At 40.4% G+C, this 8,734-nt stretch overlaps 1 long non-coding RNA gene across 1 annotated transcript; it reads left to right on the forward strand.

Annotated features, from left to right (window-relative positions):
• Nucleotides 1-1,194: 1,194 nt before the first annotated feature.
• On the forward strand, nucleotides 1,195-7,251 carry LOC135425058 (uncharacterized). The gene is made up of 3 exons (XR_010435458.1): nucleotides 1,195-1,239; nucleotides 4,884-4,977; nucleotides 6,790-7,251. It is a non-coding gene; the product is annotated as an uncharacterized LOC135425058 (long non-coding RNA).
• Nucleotides 7,252-8,734: the final 1,483 nt, after the last annotated feature.

The following is an 8,734-nucleotide window of genomic DNA, read 5'->3' on the forward strand; positions in this document are numbered from 1 at the left end:
TATGGAATTCAAAGATATCTTTTCTTGGTGGAGAAATCTAAGTTCCTTACATGCTTCCTGAGGGCAGTGGAGTGTGGGATATACAAAGCCTACAGACGGAGTAGGAAGCTACTTAAGAAGGCCAGTAAGAAAAATTAAGAAAATATGATTTAATACTGTGCCTCTGCTAAGAAATCACAGCCACAAGACTGGCACTAAAAGCAGTGTTTTCTAACAATTACCAACTATCTGCAGGAGAATAAATTCTTTCTATTTGTTTACTGTACAGTCTGGTTGTTCAAAGCATACATCTGGGATATGGTGTGTCACCCCCCTCCACCAGCTGCCAGGAGAGTTTCTCCTTGGTAGGCTATTTGGTGTTGCAGACTTGAGTTATTTACTTGTCAAATCTGCTCCACCATGAATGAAAATACCTGAATATACTTTGGAAGAGAGAAAAAGACTGATCTCCAAATAACCAGCAAACAGTTTTGTGGCTGTGGCATTCAGCATTGACACCAGGTCAAATCCAACTTGCACACAGTGGAAATCTGAAGGCAAGCCTGTCGCCTTGGCCACCGGGAACTTCTTCCTGCAAGGTCTAGTAGGCTGGCTTAGAGAATGGTTTGCAGATCAGCTCCTTCAGGCAACATGGGATGGGGTTACCTTGTGAGAGAAACACAGCATGGCAGGTACCTGTGCCCTTGGGGACCCTCCTAGCAGAGTTAAATGGTTTGGCGAAGTGAGATCTGAATGCATGCATTCATCTGCTAAAAAGGCTAGATAAGTTAATAAAATCCCAGGCTTCCAAAACTCGTGGTATTGGATTTAAAGCAACGGATTTACAGCTTTTATTTCTAAAACCATTATTTTAAAGCAATGGGTTTTGCCTGAACACAAATCAACGCTGAAAGAACATAAAGAGAACGGGCGCGCTAGGCAGCAGCCTGGGGAGTTTGGTCTGACGTGGCAGTGGAAGGATTTGTTCCCGCACCGCATCGAAAATACAGCGATGCGCCCGAACCCGGCCCGGACCGCGCGGGGACCGTGAGGGGCGGGGCGGAGCGGGCGCCGCCAGGCTCGGGGCCGCCAGGGCGCAGGCGCGGGCCGGGGCCCCGCAGCGGCGCAGGCGCGGCCGCCGGATCCCATCAGGCTCGGGGCGGCGGGAGCGCAGCGGGCCCAGCATGTCCGAGAAGAAGCAGCCGGTGGACCTGGGGCTCCTGGAGGAGGACGACGAGTTTGAGGAGTTCCCGGCCGAAGGTGCCGGACGGGGCGAGGCGGGGCGGGCCGGGACGTGGCGGGACGGCAGGCGGCGGTTGTGGTGCCGCCCGCAGGCCGCGGCCTGGGCCGGCCGAGGCGGGCAGGATGCGGCGGGCCCGGAGCTCTGTGCCCGGGATGCTCTGTGCCCTGTGCCGGCCCGCGGGGCACCGCCACGCTGTCCTGGGCTGCTGTCCTGGGCTGCCGCCCCGCTTCAGCCACACGGGAGCGGCTTCCCCGCGGGTCCCTGCCCAGCCCTCGCCGCGGTCAGGGGCTACAGCCACACCAGGGCCGGGATCGAGCGCGGTCGTGGTGCCCGTGCCCGGCTCTGTGCGGTGTCACGGCGCTGGGCACATCGCCCTGGAAGTGCTGTGTCATTGTGCGAGGGAGCTGCGAACAAGTGCGGGAGAAACTTCCCTCCTCTCGGCACTGAAGATGAGAATCCCCAGGGAAGAGCAGGGATGAGGGCTGAAAACTGAGTGTGAGGTGCAAACGAATGTGAAAAGGAAATTATGTGCTCCGTAGTTACTCTGAATCACTTTACCTTTTGAAGCACAGATATTTATGTGTTGGTTTGCTTTTCATAGGTACAAATACACTGAATGAGGAAGTTGAATTCAGTAAAACAACTCACTGTCCCTTTACAGAGATAATCTGGGAAACATCCCTATTAGGGCATGTTTGTTTTCTATGTCCTTAATTCTAGAAATTGTCTCAAGCTGTGGATAATGAGAAATGTTATATATAGCATGATGGATGAAAAGTTAGGCGCCGTTTTCTGTAATGTCTTCATTACATATGGCTTTTCCGTGGCCTTAGATATCCTGAATCCTTCAGTACTGGTAAAAATTGTATTTCTCCACTTGTTGACCGAAAAAGTTAATAGCGTGAGTTGAATGCTAGCTGAAGTAAACTTAGAAGACTATCTCTTCTTTTTCATATATATTTCCTAAACAGGAAAAAAGTGTTTAGCTGTGCTGCTAAAACAAAGTACTGTGCAGGCTTTCTGGGTGGAACAGAGATTTTAATAGGAGTGATCACCATCAAGGCTTCTGGCTGTTCCCTCTTGCAGAAAATAAGAACCTCAAAGAGGCCCATTTGAATCTTCAAGTGAGGTCACAGTTTTGAGGTGTTATAAAGAGTGTTCAGATCAATTTGACTGTTACCTGCAGTGCTTAGGAGAGTGCTGTGGTAACTGTGTGCTCAATCCCATCCCACACTGTTGTTCCTTCAAGTTAAAACACCACTTTCAGTGCAGCAGAAAAAACTTTGTGTTTTATTACCCAGGTTTTAACCAAAGGAAAATAGATAATGCAAAGCTGTGTTAAGGGATGAGAATATTGGCTCCTGTGGTTTATTCCAACTTAAAATTTTTCTTAAAGCAATTTCTCAAATCAAGTTTATGTATCAAAAGCAGACATATACAATTTTTATAGGACACTACGAAGTACAGCATTAGCGTGGTAGATTAAAGTGTATGGGAATCAATCACTTAAGAATTTTTTGTACAGTGCATTTCAGAGTATAAAATGTAATGTATAAAATAATACAGGAGGGGATTAAAAAAACACCTAAATTCTAAAAATTGTTTTTTGTTTCCCAAGTGCAAAAATAGGACAATCAGTGATCAACACATTAAAATACATTCTTAAGGAGTCCAGCCGTGACAAAATTATAATGTTGATGTATATTAGTAATACTTAAGGGTAGTGGGCTTTCAAATGCTCTTAATACTTTCAATCCCCAATAATACTCCATTATTTTTTACTTTTATTCTGTCACAGGCATATAATGTAGCTGGGAGTGATAACTGTATTGTGCAATTTTGGAGTATAGTATCAACATACAGGTGCTGTAGAATCTTGTAGCCACAGTGATGAGAATGTAATTCAGGCTTTATTTTCACACTGTTCCACTCCTTCAGTGTGGAAGATGACATGGGCCGTTCTGACTCTTTGTCACTCAGTGTGATATGGAGCATGTTTTCACAGTCTGCCCAACTGATCTTTTATGATTGAAGCTGCTTTTTGTTGTGCTGGATACAAGTTACTCGCAGATTTATTTTTTTTTTAAGTTTGTGGTTCTGTCTGAGTTACTTGTTTGTTTGCAGATAGCAAAGTATGACTTCGTAATTTTAAACTGGTTTGAGCTTTCTTGTTTTGTACCTTTGAAATCCAGATAAATAATTGGTAAAGCTTTTTTATTTTAACAAAAAAAATCAATTGTATATAAATAGGCAAAGCTTATTGCAGACAGTTCTAAATTATAAGTCCTTCTCTTTGAGCAATTAGCAGCACAACTAAATTCAAATAATGTGTTTTTTTTAATCTGCATTTTCCCTTCACCTTTTCTTCCCATGTTTTTTTTTCTTTTGCTCTCATAGCAGGATTCTTATGGTCCTTCATCTTTTCCCATTATATAATTTATATGAGTAGGGAAGTTTAATTGTAATGCCTTTTATACATGTGTCTTCAATCAGTTACAAATGGATTTTTGTGTCCTGGTGAATGACAAATATTAATTTTGTTGCCTGTCAGTGTTAAAAAAGGAGGTGAATATGCAAAGACCAGGCTTTTTTCTTAGAAAGTTAGTTGTTCACAGGGAATTAGTTTTTAATCTTTTACCTCACTAGCTTCCCCTCCCCCATACCTCCATCAGTGTTTAATGTTACTTCAGGCCTTAGTCCTCAAAGTGTCCTGTAGAAGGGCAGCAGATGGCTCACTGAACTGTAAGGGGAAGAACTCTTTAAATACACTACCAGACTTTGAGAAGGACAAGTGACAGAATTAGGGGCTTCTTTTGTTTGGGTAGCATTTGAAAAACTTGGTGTCGTTCAGTAGGGGAAAACTGAGAAACTCAAAGAAATTGAATTAAGCCCACTTGTGTTTTCATGGTGATTCTGAGCTTTTAATTTTCATCATTTTTCTAAACTATTTAGTTTGATCATAATTTTTTTTTAATAATGATGCATTAAGTGGGCAATGAGTAATTTGTCAAGAATGATGTGCCAGATTACTTTTTTATAGGACAAATAGAAATAAGGTTAGCAAATGGGCATTTAGTGCCTTGCCTCTCTAAGGAAACAGCTTCTGCTGTCTTGGGAACCCAGAAATAGCTGGTTATGGGTATCAACTGCTGTTTGCAGATGCCTGTTTCAATTTGCCTTTACTTCTGCATCATGGAGGACCTATGCATGTGTTTTCGCAAAAGCATCTGATACGTATTCACTTTTTTATTCTGAAAAAAAGTATATAAATACAAACTGGAATCTCACACCTTTTGCTGAGCTTTTAGGAGTCAAGTACTCGATGTTGCTTTCTTTTTACAATAGTGTTACAGTTTGTCCATTTGTTTATCCATTTGTATGTCCGTTGTCCAAAATGTCTTTTATGAATGTGTAATCTTGCAAACCAAGATGTGAAGTGTGTAATGATTTTTTTTAACCAGGTTTCGCTTTTATTGTAATTCAAGAAATTGTGAGGCATGTTTTAGATCTTTCTGTCTCATAAACACTTGAATGTGATCCAGACTTCTCTGTTAAACTTAACAGAAGCCTGCCTTACCCAGAGGCTGAGCTAATCTGTCAGTAACACATGGTACCAAAGCTATGCAGCATGCAATATTTAGACCTCCTTTTCTGTCTTTAGATTGGACTGGTTTAGATGAAGATGAAGATGCACATGTCTGGGAAGACAATTGGGATGACGACAATGTAGAAGATGATTTCTCCAATCAGTTAAGGTAATTTTATTTTAACTTACTGTTCTAGAAGTGTTTAAAATGGCACTGGTGAAATGTTTAAAATGGCACTGATTAGTTATTATTTCAAAGTTTGCAATCTGCTTAATTTAAAAAAATAGAGGTCTGAAATGGAAATAAACGAAAGCTCTACTTTATGCTTTTCTATTTAAAGTCTTTCAGAACCAGACTTAGAGATTACAGTGCCCTGAAGTACTGATCAGGATTTCATCCTTTAATAATTCTAGTGATCCCTGAAATATGCCTTATGATACCAGGGGGACAAACAGTGCAAAGATCTCTGCAAGCTGCAACACAGTTCACACTTTCTCAATTTACCATTAGATCCCTTTTCTAATGACTTTCCTACATATATGTGAAAGTTCTGAATTGTGCTGCAAGGATTAATGGCAAGGCATCCAAGATTGTCTCTTCTGTGCTATGTGGTGTGCAAAGTTTTTTGTTTGTACTTTCAAATAGCACTGCTGTTCTTTGTCCAAATGGGCAAATTTTCTAGAGATCAGTGATCTGTAATAATGTTAAGGTTCTCTTCTGTGTGATGAGCATGCTGTTTATGAGCAACAGCAGCAAAGTAATTGTTAATTATATGCTTTAAAAAAAGTGATAGCAATTTGGGTACCTCTAAACCAGTTGCTTAATCCTCTTTGTTACTTGTTTCAGTAATCCTTTACTGATGCATAATTATAACTTAAATTGTTTCAAGCATCAGAACAAAGCCAGATTTTATAATTAATCCCTCAATATGTTGCATGAGGAGCAAACTGTAATACAGCCTGCTTAAACAGTTCCTGGGTTGATCTCCCTTGTTGTACTCCAGCAAAAGCAATTATTTTTGTATCTTCTACATAAAAGATCTTTGGTATAGTTTTTTTCTTAAGAGGTTGAAAGGCATAAAGCTGTAATATTGGAAAACAGGTTGATAGGTAGTAAAACAGACTTTCAAGAGGTATAATAATTCTTGATAAACATAATTGATCTAGACAAACCTTCCCTAACTAGCCTTAATTGTAGCCTGTAGTATTGGTGACTGTATACTGTTTTCAGTGTTGCTTGGTTGCAGCATGGTTTTATTTCATCTCTAGAAAGCAAATACTGCAGTCTTCCATTTTTAAAATTCCACTACTAACTATGTAAACTAACCTGAAATATTTTTGGTGATTTGGAGTTCTGTATGTAGAGACACATATGCTAAGATGAGGAGATGAAACAGGGTGCATCTCTCTGTGTTTGGAGACAGGTGAGGAGCAAAGTGGGGACAGGCCAGGAGCGATAACAATTATAGTTGCTGACTTGCTGTCCTGGCCACAACTAAGGGCAAAAAAGCAATCCATTCCCTCAGAATTGTTCACTGCAAGGGGTATTTCAGCAAAACATAAATAAAACTACCAGAGTGCACTGTTTTTAAAACAAAGAAAAAGCTTAAAATTGTCTTGGAAGCACATGCATTTAAATGATTCAGAGTTGTTTGGTTTAAGGAAATCTTGAGAATAACTGTATAAGATAATACTTTGGTTTTTCTAGTGTGTCTGGAGTTGTTGCAGGCTCATGGGTGCTGCTTTGGGTCAGAGGGCAATAACTATGATTAAAACAAATATTTGAATTTTTCACTGAGAAGTCACTTCTAGTGATCTAAGATATAAAGCTGAAGTTCAAGAACTACAGAGTAAGTAAGGTCAAGGTAACTGGTGTGAATCAAAAAGCAGTATGACGTTGATATTCTAAAATGATTGTATATTATATGGTACATGCAACTTTTAAAAAATCATTTAACGGGATTGTATCTGTGTGTTTCAGTATATCTATCTCTTCTATACAGAGCTGAATTAGAAAAACATGGATACAAGATGGAAACGTCATAGTTTTTGCAGAATATGGAGTGGCTTAACATGGAACTGTGGATAGACTATATTGAGAAAAGAAGAAAAGGTGGAAAATGAGAAGACACACCTAGTTCATTATCTGCTTGGATTTATTATTGTTTTGTATAAAAAATAAAGTTTTTAATCTTAGCCTCGTCATACATTCAGCCGCTACTCACCTGGTACCTTGTAGTTTGGTTCTGAAATGCCCTGTGTGACAGAATTCATGGACTTACCTTGAATGCCACTAATGATCTGTCAGTGGCTGACGATCTTGCACCAGCTTCCGTCATGGGGAGCTAAATATGTGTAACTAGAATGAAGACTGTGAATATTTCTGTCACAGGGAATGTGGAGGTGTCAAAAAGAAATAAAATACTGGTATATTCCATTAAAATGTGGTAGAGATAGCAGTTTTAAGGAGTGATAAAGCTTGTTTTGCATCAACACTTTATTTCATAATTACTCGGGTATTTTTGTTAGTAATTTCATGTGGGTACTGGTTTGATAGACTCAAAAGATAAAACCTGCTTTAAAGTGTCCTATGACAGCAGAAACCCAAACTCTCCAATCTGGTCCTGTCATTTCTCAGATCTGTTAACGAGGACACCTCTCTCGAGGTGAAAGAAGTTTAAGCCTAGGAGTCTCTGCTGAAATTGCCTCCAATTTGCTGGTTGCAGCAGTTCATGTGTATCACATGAACAGGCCTGCTGATAACGGAAATCAAACTTCCAACTCATTTCACAGAGGCCAGCAGATAGTTGCCAGGTAGATATGGCAGTAGCGACTGGATTCGATTACTCTCTGAACTAGAAAACAAGGTGAAAATTGCAAAACCTATGACCTCTTCCATGAATCTTCCCCAAAGGAGCTGTTCAAGCTGGTGTATGTAAAGACAGAGGGAGATGTAGCCATGATTCCAAATTTAATTTTCTTTTTTTTTAAATAAAGAGGCAACTATAGTTACAGACTAACGGAATTTGAATTAGCCGCTTGCTTTTTCAGCAGTTCACTAGAGAAGCGGAGCCTTAATTGTTATTTATAGTGAGCTTTCAGAATAAAGGTATTAGTTGGTGGACATGCAGTCATGGTATTAAATGCTTTAACCTTGTTACCTAAATAACCGAGTCTCTTATGTTATAATGGCATTTATTAATGCAAAATGCTAGGAAGTTTCCCTTCCCCCAGATTATTAGGTGGTACTGTATTATAGTGGAGGCAAGATTCACTGTGACCCTTACTGCTTTCTGAAGATAATTCTCTAAAGACTGAGACCTTCCATTGCCATCTGAATGGCTCTGCAAAACTAGATGCTTCAGATGGTGTTGGATGTTGTCAGTTTGTCCAGTTCTGTGCTGCTTGGGAAAAGAAAGGGAGGCCCTTTCAAGTAGGCTTGCCCTAGGGTCATTTAAGTTGTTCCCATTGAAATGTGTGTCTCAGGCAGCCCAACTCAGTAGAATACATAGTCCTCGAGTTCATATTTTGATAAGTAGGAAATGAAAAGTCTGTCTGTTGAGTGGCAAATAGCAACACAAACATCCTCAGGTTAGTGTTGAGAGTTTAAGAACAAAGTATGTTGAGTACAGTTCTGGGATTATTAATGCATGGGTACTGGGAAGTTGAGTAATGCGACTGACCAAAAGAGGATGACAAAATAATTACGGAGATGTCTGGTGCAGTCTGGAGAGGGACAGCTGCTTTCCATTACAGGATTTTGGAAACTTTACTAAAGCAGCCCTGTCCCATCAATTGCTAGCAGCAGGAGGAAGCCATGGAGGTGGAAAAGCATCTTTGCCTAAAGAAATCTTTGTTTTTGCTGAGCCACAGTTGTGTTAGTATCTTTTTCTGCTTTTTTCACAAAAGCAGAATTGGAAGGAAAG

Source organism: Pseudopipra pipra, chromosome 1, assembly GCF_036250125.1.
Source record: "Pseudopipra pipra isolate bDixPip1 chromosome 1, bDixPip1.hap1, whole genome shotgun sequence".
NCBI classification, from domain to species: Eukaryota; Metazoa; Chordata; class Aves; order Passeriformes; family Pipridae; genus Pseudopipra; species Pseudopipra pipra.